Consider the following 12,553-nt stretch of genomic DNA (forward strand, 5'->3'; position numbering starts at 1 on the left):
GTGTGCCATTTATATAACGCACATAAGAAGCAGAGGGTGAGAGAGAGAAGGAAAGAAAGGCATGTGTGTATCATTTACATGAAACACAGGGAGAGAATAAAGAGAATCAAGGGCATGTGTATGAATAATTCACACAAAACAGAGGATGAGAGAGAGGGCATGTGTGTGTGCCATTACCATGAAGCAGAAGGTGAAAGAGAAGATGATAAAGCTCATGTGTATGTACTATGAATAAGAAGCAAAGGTGACATAGAATAGAGATTGTGTGTTTGTGTAGTATTTGCATGCAGCAGAGGGTGAAAGAGTAGGGAAGAGAGTGCATGTGTGTGTACCAGTTATATGAAGCAGAGGGTGAGAGAGAAGAGAGGGCATGTGTGTGTGTACCAGTTACATGAAGTTGAGGATGAGAGAGAAGGGGAGAGAAGGCATGTGGGTGTACAAGATACATGAATCTGAGTATGAGAGAGAAGGGGAGAGAAGGCATGTGTGTGTACAAGTTACATGAAGCAGAGGACGAGAGAGAGAAGGAGAGGGCATGTGTGTGTATTATTCACATGAACCAGAGGATGAGAGAGAAGTAAATAGAGGGCAAATATGTGTACTATTCACATGAAGCAGAGGATGAGAGAGAAGGGAAGAGAGGGCATGTGTGTGTACCATTTACATGAAGCAGAGGGTGAGAGAGAAGGGAAGAGAGGGCATGTGTGTGTACCATTTACATGAAGCAGAGGGTGAGAGAGAAGGAAGAGAGGGAGTGTGTGTGTGTAGTATTTGCATGCAGCAGAGGGTGAGATAGAAGGGAAGGGAGTGCGTGTGTGTACCATTTACATGAAGCAGAGGGTGAGAGAGAGAAGAGAAGAGAGGGCATGTGTGTGTGCCATTTACATGAAGCAGAGGGTGAGAGAGAAGGGAAGGGAGAGCATGTGTGTGTACCATTTACATGAAGCAGAGGGTGAGAGAGAAGGGAAGAGAGGCCATGTGTGTGTACCATTTACATGAAGCAGAGGATGAGACAGAACAGAGGGCATGTGTGTGTGCCATTAGCATGAAGCAGAAGGTGGGAGAGAAGGGAAGAGAGGGCATGTGTGTGTACCATTTACATGAAGCAGAGGGTGAGAGAGAAGGTAAGGGAGGGCATTCGTGTGTACCATTTACATGAAGCAGAGGGTGAGAGAGAAGGGAAGAGAGGGCATGTGTGTGTACCATTTACATGAAGCAGAGGATGAGAGAGAAGGGAAGAGAGGGCATGTGTGTGTACCATTAGCATGAAGCAGAAGGTGGGAGAGAAGATAATAAAAGGTCATGTGTAAGCACTATGAATAAGAAGCAGAGGTGAAATAGAATAGAGATTGTGTGTGTAGTATTTTCATGAAGCAGAGGGTGAGAGAGAAGGGAAGAGAGGGTGTGTGTATGTACTATTCACATGAAGCAGAGGATGAGAAAGAAGAGAGGGCATGTGTGTGTATTATTTACACGAAGCAGAGGGTGAGAGAGAAGAGGGCATGTGTGTGTACCAGTTACATGAAGCAGAGGGTGAGAGAGAAGGAGGGGAGGGCATATGTGTGTATCATTTACATGAAGCAGAGGGTGAGAGAGAAGGGAAGAGAGGGCATGTGTGTGTGTATCATTTACATGAGTGTGAGAGAGAAGGGAAGAGAGGGCGTGTGCGTAATATATTTTAATGAAGCAGAGGGTGCAAGAGAAGGAAAGAGAGGGCATGTGTGTGTACTATTTACATGAAGCAGAGGGTGAGAGAGAAAGGAAGAGAGGGCATGTGTGTGTATCATTTACATGAAGCAAAGGGTGAGAAAGATGGGAACAGAGGGTGTGTGTGTACTATTTACATGAAGCAGAGGGTGAGAGAGAAGGGAACAGAGGGTGTGTGTGCCATTTATATAACGCACATGGTAAGAGAGAAGAAAAGAAAGGGCATGTGTGTGTATCATTTACGTGAATCAGAGGGTGAGAATGAAGAGAATCAAGGGCATATGTATAAATAATTCACATGAAACAGAGGGTGAGAGAGAGGGCATGTGTCTGTGCCATTACCATGAAGCAGAAGGTGGGAGAGAAGATAATAAAGCTCATGTGTATGTACTATGAATAAGAAGCAAAGGTGACATAGAATACAGATTGTGTGTGTAGTATTTTCATGAAGCAGAGGGTGAGAGAGAAGGGAAGAGAGGGTGTGTGTATGTACTATTCACATGAAGCTGAGGATGCGAAAGAAGAGAGGGCATGTGTGTGTATTATTTACATGAAGCAGAGGGTGAGAGAGAAGGGAAGAGAGGGCGTGTGTGTACCATTTACATGAAGCAGAGGGTGAGAGAGAAGGGAAGAGAGGGTGTGTGTATGTACTATACACATGAAGCAGAGGATGAGAAAGAAGAGAGGGCATGTGTGTGTATTATTTACATGAAGCAGAGGGTGAAAGAGAAGGGAAGAGAGGGCATGTGTGTGTACCAGTTTTATGAAGCAGAGGATGGAGAGAAGAGAGGGCATGTGTGTGTGCCAGTTATATGAAGAAGAGGATGAAAGAGAAGAGAGGGCATGTGTGTGTATTATTTACATGAAGCAGAGGGTAAAAGAGAAGGGAAGAGAGGGCATGTGTGTGTACCAGTTATATAAAGCAGAGGATAGAGAGAAGAGAGGGCATGTGTGTGTACCCGTTATATGAAGCAGAGGATGAAAGAGAAGAGAGGGCATGTGTGTGTACCAGTTATATGAAGCAGAGGAGGAGAGAGAAGAGAGGGCTTGTGTGTGTACCAGTTATATGAAGTAGAGGATGAGAGAGAAGGGAAGAGAGGGCATGTGTGTGTGTATTATCACATGAACTAGAGGATGAGAGAGAAGAGAGGGTGTGTGTGTACCATTTACATGAAGCAGAGGGTGAGAGAGAAGGGAAGAGAGGGTGTGTGTGTACCATTTACATGAAGCACAGGGTAAGAGAGAAGGGAAGAGAGGGCATGTGTGTACCATTTACATGAAGCAGAGGGTGAGAGAGAGAAGGGAACAGAGGGTGTGCGTGTGTGTCCCATTTATATAAACGGACAAAAGAAAAGAAGCATCCGCCACAATATAGTTAAAATCCAAACTTTATTCGCATCCTGGTTAAAACAAACTTTCCAAGAAAGTTGGCAGCAACATAGAACAATAGAACGTGGTGTGGCATTGATGGCTTACGCGTTTCGGCTATGATTAATCATATGTCCATCTTGACATCATGTGTAGGGTTTCCATTATGGCTTTGTTTCCATCTCTTAGTCTCTCCCCCTCATTAAATGATGAGCTACTATTAGCTAATGATCAGTATGTTCATTATCATCTATAGCACTGCCCTTCTCTATCAATCAAAGTTGACTATTTTCCACTGCCTCTATTCTGCTTACCAGAACCGGGATAGCTCCGGTCATTTATATATGCCCCATATTCTCCATATCTCTGTAGTTTCAAGTAGATGTTCCTATGAGTGCCTATCACTAAGTCGTCTTTTACCTCAGACACTTCGAATATATTTTCTTCAGATTCCTCAGTATGGCATTATTCATTGAGTATTGCATGTGGTTGTGTGTATTGAAAGTGTTAACTTTCATCACAGAAAGTGGGTGTTGTTATCATTATTTTTTTTATCCAATAGGATGCGATTTGCAATTATTTTAACCGGTGTGAGACTAGGTACTGCAGGCTATGATTACGGATTTTTAGCCGAAACGCATAAGCTATCAGTGCCACACCACTTTCTTTTTTTTTTTTTTCTTTTTTTTTGATTTTCAAAAAAGCTTTATTCATATCAAGCAAAAGTACACGTCATAAACTGTATGCATCATAGCATACCTCAGAAATAGTATAATACAATATGTCATTGAGTCAATACATTATCAAGTTAATCCCCTCTGTTGACTGCTAGAGAACATGGAACAGTTACTGCGTGATGATGACAATCTACCCTTTATACTCAAAGATGGGGACTAATATTTAAAAACACATTGTCTAATTCAGTGTACTTCCTTCTGATCCCCAATTTTAGCACTGCAGACCACTCATGGATCTGATACAAAGTCACTTATAAACAGTTTTGGGGATATGCAAGGGTAAAATTTAACAAAGAGACAAAACAACACATAAGAACTTGTGTCAATAGACACAACTAGCCATAAAAGTTGTCATTTTTATGTTTAGATGTACCTACAGCTATTATATTCACTTGTAAAAAATAAGGCTTAGTTAATTAGGTAATATATATAACCTTAGAGACAGTTGAGCAAGCCCCACCACGAGATTATCCAGACCATCTTAATGGAAATAAAAAGGCAAAGTAGTTGTATCCTGAAATATCATGACCTTGCCACACTTAAGTGATTTAATAAGAATACTGTATAAGAGGTATCGTTCAGCTGCACATCAAAATAAATAGGGTATTGCATGCAAAGGGGGTAAAATTTGATGTTAAAGCTGTTAGGAGTGCATATTGGCAGACAAATGGCGGTATCCCAGCTATAAAATATATACATGTCCCCCACCCGCTACCGCGGCCGCGAGTGAGGTAACAAACAATATGTTTAATATGCATGCCATTGACATGGGTGAAAATGCCATATGTAACCTGAGGACTATAAACTAAGGAAATGTTTGTCTCCCTCTGCCTCGAATCAACCTCCTATGTCCTGGGCCTCTGGAAAGTAATAATGAGATTAATGGTATAGAAACTACGTGGTAAACTAATAAAACATACATATCTTGAACTTATGTGCAAAACCTTAAAACAACAAATCAAACGGTGGTAGCAAAACCAAACAGCAAACCTTATATTTGAGTCCTTAAGATAGTCCCAAGTATAGTCTATTGTTAAAGAGAGTTATCAGCCCCCTGAATATTGCTGCTTGCCATATGGGACATTAACACCTTCGAAGCCGGTAATTTGGCAGGACTGAGTATCTCCCCTCGGCAGTTTAGGATGTCTGGTAGAAATAGTGCCGGGGGATGGTGTGGGGTAGTTCTTAGTCTCGGGAGGGCTATACCGGGGGTCAAGATCCTCCGCAAGCCATGAGCGCCCCAAAATACAATCCGGTGCCGTGTTAAAGGTGAGTGAGCTTAGAGTTTCCAGGTACGCGGCCATCTCCGGGCTCCCCCAGAGTCCACATGGCCTCCACGGGAGCTCAGAGTCCTGTTCTAAATATAGCTGCAATCTTGCTGAGTCCATGGGATCTTCAATCCCAAGAGTAATGGGATGTTTCCGCTGCGTACTTGCATTGAAGTTCATATATGCAAGGTCCAGTTTCTCCAACTGTGAGTGGATCATTGTGGCTCCAGACGCCATCTTAGGTAAAGTAGTGTTATATCTCCAGCTTGACAGACCCGGTTTTAATGAAAAGCCGATAGTTTGCGTGCTGTATTGGTGTGATGTCTCCGCTGCTCTGCATGTATTGCCTTCATATGATAAGGGAGTTATAATAGGGCTGCCGCCTGACTGTATGGCTGCTCCTATCCTCAGCCCGGCATGTTGCTTGTCTTCCCCGGGCTTTATACGTGCTGCGGGCTCACTCCTCACGAGTTGTTGTAGCGCCGGCTCAGCAACCCCAGTAGCTTCTAAACGTTCCATTAGATAAAGTATATCTTGCTCCGAAGGAGCTTTATCTATTAAAGCTTGCATCAGGGCTTCTAACTTAGCCAAGCGGAGGTCCAGAGCAGTGGTAAGGTCATTAACTCCCATTATGGCTGGCTGATGTCTGCGTCCGCTCTCACCCTGTGATTACAATGCCCAAAGCGGTATGCTGATTCTTAGTAAGAAAAGCTGTTGGGTGCGGCAAGTTTATTGTAGGTACTTGAATTAATCAGTTCTGGCTAGACACCCCTGGAATCCAGGGGGGGGGGGAACGCTGCCTGTAAGATCGCCGCCGCTACAGGCCTCAATCGTCCAATTCCGCCTCCAGGATCATTAATACAGCCACTAACGGTAGGGTCTTGTATATGGTCTTGCTGCAGTTCGGTCTAGTGTCAGATGCTGTAGGATTAAAGCAATAACTGGCGGATTATTGAATTTTTCTCCCGGAGCTACAGAAGAGTGCGACTGCACAGAGCCGCTGCCTGGACACGCCCCCCACACCACTTTCTTTTGTTCTATGTTGCTGCCAACTTCCTTGGAAAGTTTGTTTTAACCAGGATGTGAATAAAGTTTGGATTTTAACTATATTGTGGCGGATGCTTATTTTCTTTTGCCTATTGCATCGCCAGTTTATCCGCTACACACAGCTTGCTGGGTGAGGTGTGAGCAGGTGTTCTACTGCCATTGGAGGAGATGACCCGATGATGAGGATGGGCAGAACAGAGTGACGACAGAGCAATGACAGCAGATCCATGAGGACGCCAAGCCATGCCATTGAAGACCTGTGAGCACTCGGAGAGGCAATGCCCGTGCCCATTAGAAGTAAACAAAAGTCCGGTAAGAGAGGCCATAAGGCTAGTGGATTATATTGGACTATAAGTGTATTTTGGGTATACTTGTGCTCTTGGCACTAAAGCACTTTATTATATGAACTGTCACTTACTGCCACACTTTATTGCATCACATTAAATGCATTAGACACCTTAAACTGTACATTGCATATTTGCACTAATACTTCTGAAACAATCCGGAGTTTCTTTTCGATAATATATTGTGGCCATTTATATAACGCACATGGTAAGAGAGAAGGAAAGAAAGGGCATGTGTGTATCATTTACATGAAGCAGAGGGTGAGAGAGAATGGAACAGAGGGCATGTGTGTGTATCCTTTACATGAAGCAGAGGGTGAGAGAGAAGGGAAGAGAGGGCATGTGTGTGTATAATTTACATGAAGCAGAGGGTGAGAGAGAAGGGAAGAGAGGGCATGTGTGTGTATCATTTACATGAAGCAGAGGGTGAGAGAGAAGGGAAGAGAGGGCATGTGTGTGTATCATTTACATGAAGCAGAGGGTGAGAGAGAAGGGAAGAGAGGGCATGTGTGTGTACCATTTTTCTTGAAGCAGAGGGTGAGAGAGAAGGGAAGAGAGAGGGCGTGTGTGTGTGTGTACCATTTTTCTTGAAGCAGAGGGTGAGAGAGAGAGAAGGGATAAGAGAGGGCATGTGTGTGTGTGTGTATCATTTACATGAAGCAGAGGGTTAGAGAGAAGGGAAGAAAGGGCATGTGTGTGCACCATTTACATGAACAGAGGGTGAGAGAGAAGGGAAGAGAGGGCATGTGTGTGCACCATTTACATGAAGCAGAGGGTGAGAGAGAATGGAACAGAGGGCATGTGTGTGTATCCTTTACATGAAGCAGAAGGTGAGAGAGAAGGGAAGAGAGGGCATGTGTGTATACTATTTACATGAAGCAGAGGGTGAGAGAGAAGGGAAGAAAGGGCATGTGTGTGCACCATTTACATGAACAGAGGGTGAGAGAGAAGGGAAGAGAGGGCATGTGTGTGTGTATAATTTACATGAAGCAGAGGGTGAGAGAGAAGGGAAGAGAGGGCATGTGTGTGCACCATTTTTCTTGAAGCAGAGGGTGAGAGAGAAGGGAAGAGAGAGGGCATGTGTATGTGTGTACCATTTTTCTTGAAGCAGAGGGTGAGAGAGAAGGGATAAGAGAGGGTATGTGTGTGTGTACCATTAACACGAGGGCATGTGTGTGTATCATTTACATGAAGCAGAGGGTGAGAGAGAAGGGAAGAGAGAGGGCATGTGTGTGTGTGTACCATTTTTCTTGAAGCAGAGGGTGAGAGAGAAGGGAAGAGAGAGGGCATGTGTGTGTACCATTTACATGAAGCAAAGGGTGAGAGAGAAGGGAAGAGAGGGTATGTGTGTGTACCATTAACATGAGGGCATGTGTGTGTATCGTTTACATAAAGCAGAGGGTGAGAGAGAAGGGAAGAGAGGGCATGTGTGTGTACCATTTACACGAAGCAGAGGGTGAGAGAGAAGGGAAGAGAGGGCATGTGTGTGTGTACCATTTACATAAAGCAGAGGGTGAGAGAGAAGGGAAGAGAGGGCCTCTGTGTGTTTCATTCACATGAAGTAGAAGGTGAGAGAGAAGGGAAGAGAAGGCATGTGTGTGTATCATTTACATGAAGCAGAGGGTGAGAGAGAAGGGAAGAGAGGGCATGTGTGTGTGTACCATTTACATAAAGCAGAGGGTGAGAGAGAAGGGAAGAGAGGGCCTCTGTGTGTTTCATTCACATGAAGTAGAAGGTGAGAGAGAAGGGAAGAGAGGGCATGTGTGTGTACTATTCACATGAAGCAGAGGGTGATTGAGAACAGAGGGCATGTGTGTGTGCCATTAGCATGAAGCAGAAGGTGGGAGAGAAGATAATAAAGGCCATATGTATGTACTATTAATAAGAAACAGAGGTGAAATAGAATAGAGATTGTGTGTGTGTGTGTGTGTGTGTGTGTGTATTATTTACATGAAGTAGAAGGTGAGAGAGAGAAGGGAACAGAGGGTGTGTGTGTGCTGTGCAATTTATATAACGCACATGGTAAGAGAGATGAGAAAAAAGGGTATGTGTGTGTATCATTTTCAACAAGAGAAACAGCAATCAGTTCAAGCTTCAAAGTTTATTCGTGGATAAAGAGGAAAGTACAAGGTATGGGTGAAACCCCTGTCCTGTGCAACAGAACGCCTCTTACGCGTTTTGTGTGAGAGAGCACACGTCGTCAAAGAGGTGTATCATTTACATGAATCAGTGGGTGAGAATAAAGAGAGAATGAAGAGAATTGAGGGCATGTGTATGTACTATTCATATGAAGTAGAGGGTGAGAGAGAGGGCATGTGAGTGTGCCATTAACATGAAGCAGAAGATGGGAGAGAAGATAATAAAGCCATGTGTATGTACTATGAATAAGAAGCAGAGGTGAAATAGAATAGAGATTGTGTGTGTGTGGTATTTGCATGCAGCAGAGGGAGAGAGGGAAGGGAAGACAGGGTATGTTTATGTAACAGATTTTATCACTGTAACCTGTCTGTACTGAGGCTCGTCATTTACATACGGCTAGATTACGAGTTTTGCGTTATGAGCAGTGCGGTAATAACTTGCAAGTTATTGTCACCGCTCACTTCCCTCTAGCGCTGCTATTACAGGTTTGCAAAAAACCTGCGTTAGCGGGCGATATGGTTGCGTTAAGCTCCATACCGCACCAAAGTGCACACAAATACCAGCGCTGCTTTGAGCTGGTTTTACGTGCTTGTGCACGATTTCCCCATAGACATCAATGGGGAGAGCCGGCTAAAAAAAAGCCTAACACCTGCAAAAAAGCAGCGTAAAGCTCCGTAACGCAGCCCCATTGATTCCTATGGGGAAAGAAAAAGTTATGTTTACACCTAACGCCCTAACATAAAAAACACGTCTAAACACCCCTAATCTGCTGCCCCTGACATCACTGACACCTACATTACACTTACTAACCCCTAATCTGCCGCCCCTAAAATCACTGCCACTATAATAAACATATTAACCTCTAAACTTAACCCTAAGTCTAATCCTAACACCCCCTAACTTTAGTATAATTAAAATAATTCTAAATAAAAATTACAATTAATACCTAAATTAGGTAATAATTACATTGTAGCTATCTTAGGTGTTATTTTTATTTCACAGCTATGTTTGTATTTATTTTAACTAGGTAGACTAGGTAGTAAATAGTTATTAACTATTTACCAGCTACCTAGTTAAAATAAATACAAATTTACCTGTAAAATAAAACCTAACCTGAGTTACACTAACACCTAACATTACACTACAATTAAATAAAATTAACTAAATTACAGAAAATAAAAAAAAATATATATCAACTATTTAAACTAATTACACCTAATCTAATAGCCCTATCAAAATAGCCCCCCCCCCCCCACCAAAAAAAAAAAAAAAACCTAGCCTAAACTAAACTGCCAATAGCCTTTTTGCGGGGCATTGCCCCAAAGAAATCAGCTCTTTAACTTGTAAAAAAAAAAAAAAAAATACAAACACACCCCAACAGTAAAACCCACCAAATAAAATCCTATCTAAAAAACCTAAGTTCCCCATTGCCCTGAAACGGGCATTTGGATGGGCATTGCCCTTAAAATGACATTTAGCTCTTTTGCAGCCCAAACTCTAAGCTAAAAATAAAACCCACCCAATAAACCCTTAAAAAAACCTAAAACTAACCCCCGAAGATCCACTTACAGTTTTTGAAGACCGGACATCCATCCTCAATGAAGCCGGGAGAATTCTTCATCCAAGCGGCAAGAAATCCTCAACGAAGCCGGGAGAAGTCTTCATCCAGACGACAAGAAGTGATCCTCCAGGCGGGCAGAAGTCTTCATCCAGACGGCATCTTCTATCTTCATCCTTCCGACGTGGAGCGGTTCCATCTTCATGACATCCGGGGAGGAGCATCCTCTTCTGTCGATGGATCTTTAAGAATTAATTCTCCTTTAAATGACGTCATCCAAGATGGCGTCCCTTGAATTCCGATTGGCTGATAGAATTCTATCAGCCAATCGGAATTAAAGGTGAAAAATGCATTAGCAAATAGGATTGAAGCTCATTTCTATTGGCTGATTGCATCAGCCAATAGGATTTTTTCATCTTTTATTCCGATTGGCTGATAGAATTCTATCAGCCAATCGGAATTCAAGGGACGCCATCTTGGATGACGTCATTTAAAGGATAATTCATTCTTGAAGATCCATCGACAGAAAAGGATGCTCCCTAACGGATGTCTTGAAGATGGAGCCGCTCCGCGTCGGAAGGATGAAGATAGAAGATGCTGTCTAGATGAAGACTTCTCCCGGCTTCGTTGAGGATGGATGTCCGGTCTTCAAAAACTGTAAGTGGATCTTCGGGGGTTAGTGTTAGGTTTATTAAAGGGTTTATTGGGTGGGTTTTATTTTTAGCTTAGGGGTTGGGCTGAAAAGGAGCTAAATGCCCTTTTAAGGGAAATGCCCATCCAAATGCTCTTTTCAGGGCAATGGGGAGCTTAGGTTTTTTAGATAGGATTTTATTTGGGGAGGGCGGGGGGTTGGTTGTGTGGGTGGTGGGTTCGTTTGTATTATTTTTTTACAGGTAAAAGAGAGATGATTTCTTTGGGGCAATGCCCCGCAAAAGTCCCTTTTTAGTTTAGTGTAGGCTAGGGTTTATTTTATTTTGGGGGGCTTTTTTATTTTGATAGGGCTATTAGATTAGGTGTAATTAGTTTAAATATTTGATCATTTCATTTTTATTTTGTGTAATTTAGTGTTTTTTTAAAAAAAAAATGTAGTTTAATTGTATTTAATTAATGTAATTTAGTTAATTTTATTTTAATGTTAGGTGTTCGTGTAGGGCAGGTCAGGTTTTATTTTACAGGTAAATTTGTATTTATTTTAACTAGGTAGCTAGTAAATAGTTAACTATTTCCTAACTAGTCTACCTAGTTAAAATAAATACAAACTTAGCTGTGAAATAAAATAACACCTAGGATAGCTACAATGTAACAATTAGTTATATTGTAGCTAGCTTAGGGTTTATTTTATAGGTAAGTATTTAGTTTTAAATAGGAATTATTTAGGTATTAATTGTAATTTTTATTTAGATTTATTTTAATTATATTAAAGTTAGGGGGTGTTAGGTTTAGGGGTTAATATATTTATTATAGTGGCAGCGATGTTAGGAGCGGCAGATTAGGGGGTTAATAATTTTATTTTAGTGTTTGCAATGCGGGAGGGCCTCGGTTTAGGGGTTAATAGGTAGTTTATGGGTTTTAGTGTACTTTTTAACACTTTAGTTATGAGTTCTATGCTACAGCTTTGTAACGTAAAGCTCATAACTACTGACTTTAGATCGCGGTACGAATCTTGTCGGTATAGGCTGTACCGCTCACTTTTTGGCCTCCCAGGCAAAACTCATAATACCGGCGCTATGGAAGTCCCATTGAAAAAGTACTTTTTGAAAGGTGCGTTAGTTCATTTGCGTTACGGCCAAAAAGGTGTGCGGTACAGCTATTTTGACAAGACTCGGAATAGCAGCGGTAGGTGAAAAAGCAGCATTATGAGCCACTCATAACGCAAAACTCGTAATCTAGCCGATAGTTATTTATAGGTTGAAATAATTTCAGAATCTGAGTTTTCTAACTGTGAAGCTTATACCATAGATCACTCACCTGTATAGACATCTGATGGCTGAATATTATGTACAAGGTCTCCATGTGATCCTGTGTCTAGATTTTCATCACTGTGACCTGTTAGTTCTAATAAAGAATACAATTAGGTTTTTGGTTAAATGGATTTAAAGGGACATGAAACACAAATGTTTTTTCTTTCATAACTAAAATAGAGCATACAATTTTAAACAAGTTTCACTCTCTTGGTATCCTATGTTAAAGAAGAAGTAATGCATTACTGGGAACTAGCTGAATGCACTGGTTGAGCCAATAACATGAGGCATTTATTCAACAAAAGATACCAAGAGAACAGAATAAATTAGATAATTGAATTAAATTGGAAAGTTGCTTAAATGGATACATTTAGCCACCAATCAGCAAGTGCTACCCAGGATCTGAACCAAAAAATTGTCAGTT

The 12,553-nt window shown here is 42.0% G+C and overlaps 1 long non-coding RNA gene across 1 annotated transcript in view; it reads right to left on the reverse strand.

Annotated features, from left to right (window-relative positions):
• LOC128657053 (uncharacterized) overlaps window positions 1-12,335 on the reverse strand; it is a 53,975-nt gene extending 41,640 nt beyond the window's left edge. The window contains exon 1 of the long non-coding RNA XR_008402082.1: window positions 12,137-12,335. This is a non-coding gene — a long non-coding RNA (uncharacterized LOC128657053). The remainder of the gene's footprint in view (window positions 1-12,136) is intronic.
• Between the last annotated feature and the right edge of the window lie 218 nt (window positions 12,336-12,553).

This window comes from Bombina bombina, chromosome 4, assembly GCF_027579735.1.
Source record: "Bombina bombina isolate aBomBom1 chromosome 4, aBomBom1.pri, whole genome shotgun sequence".
NCBI lineage: Eukaryota > Metazoa > Chordata > Amphibia > Anura > Bombinatoridae > Bombina > Bombina bombina.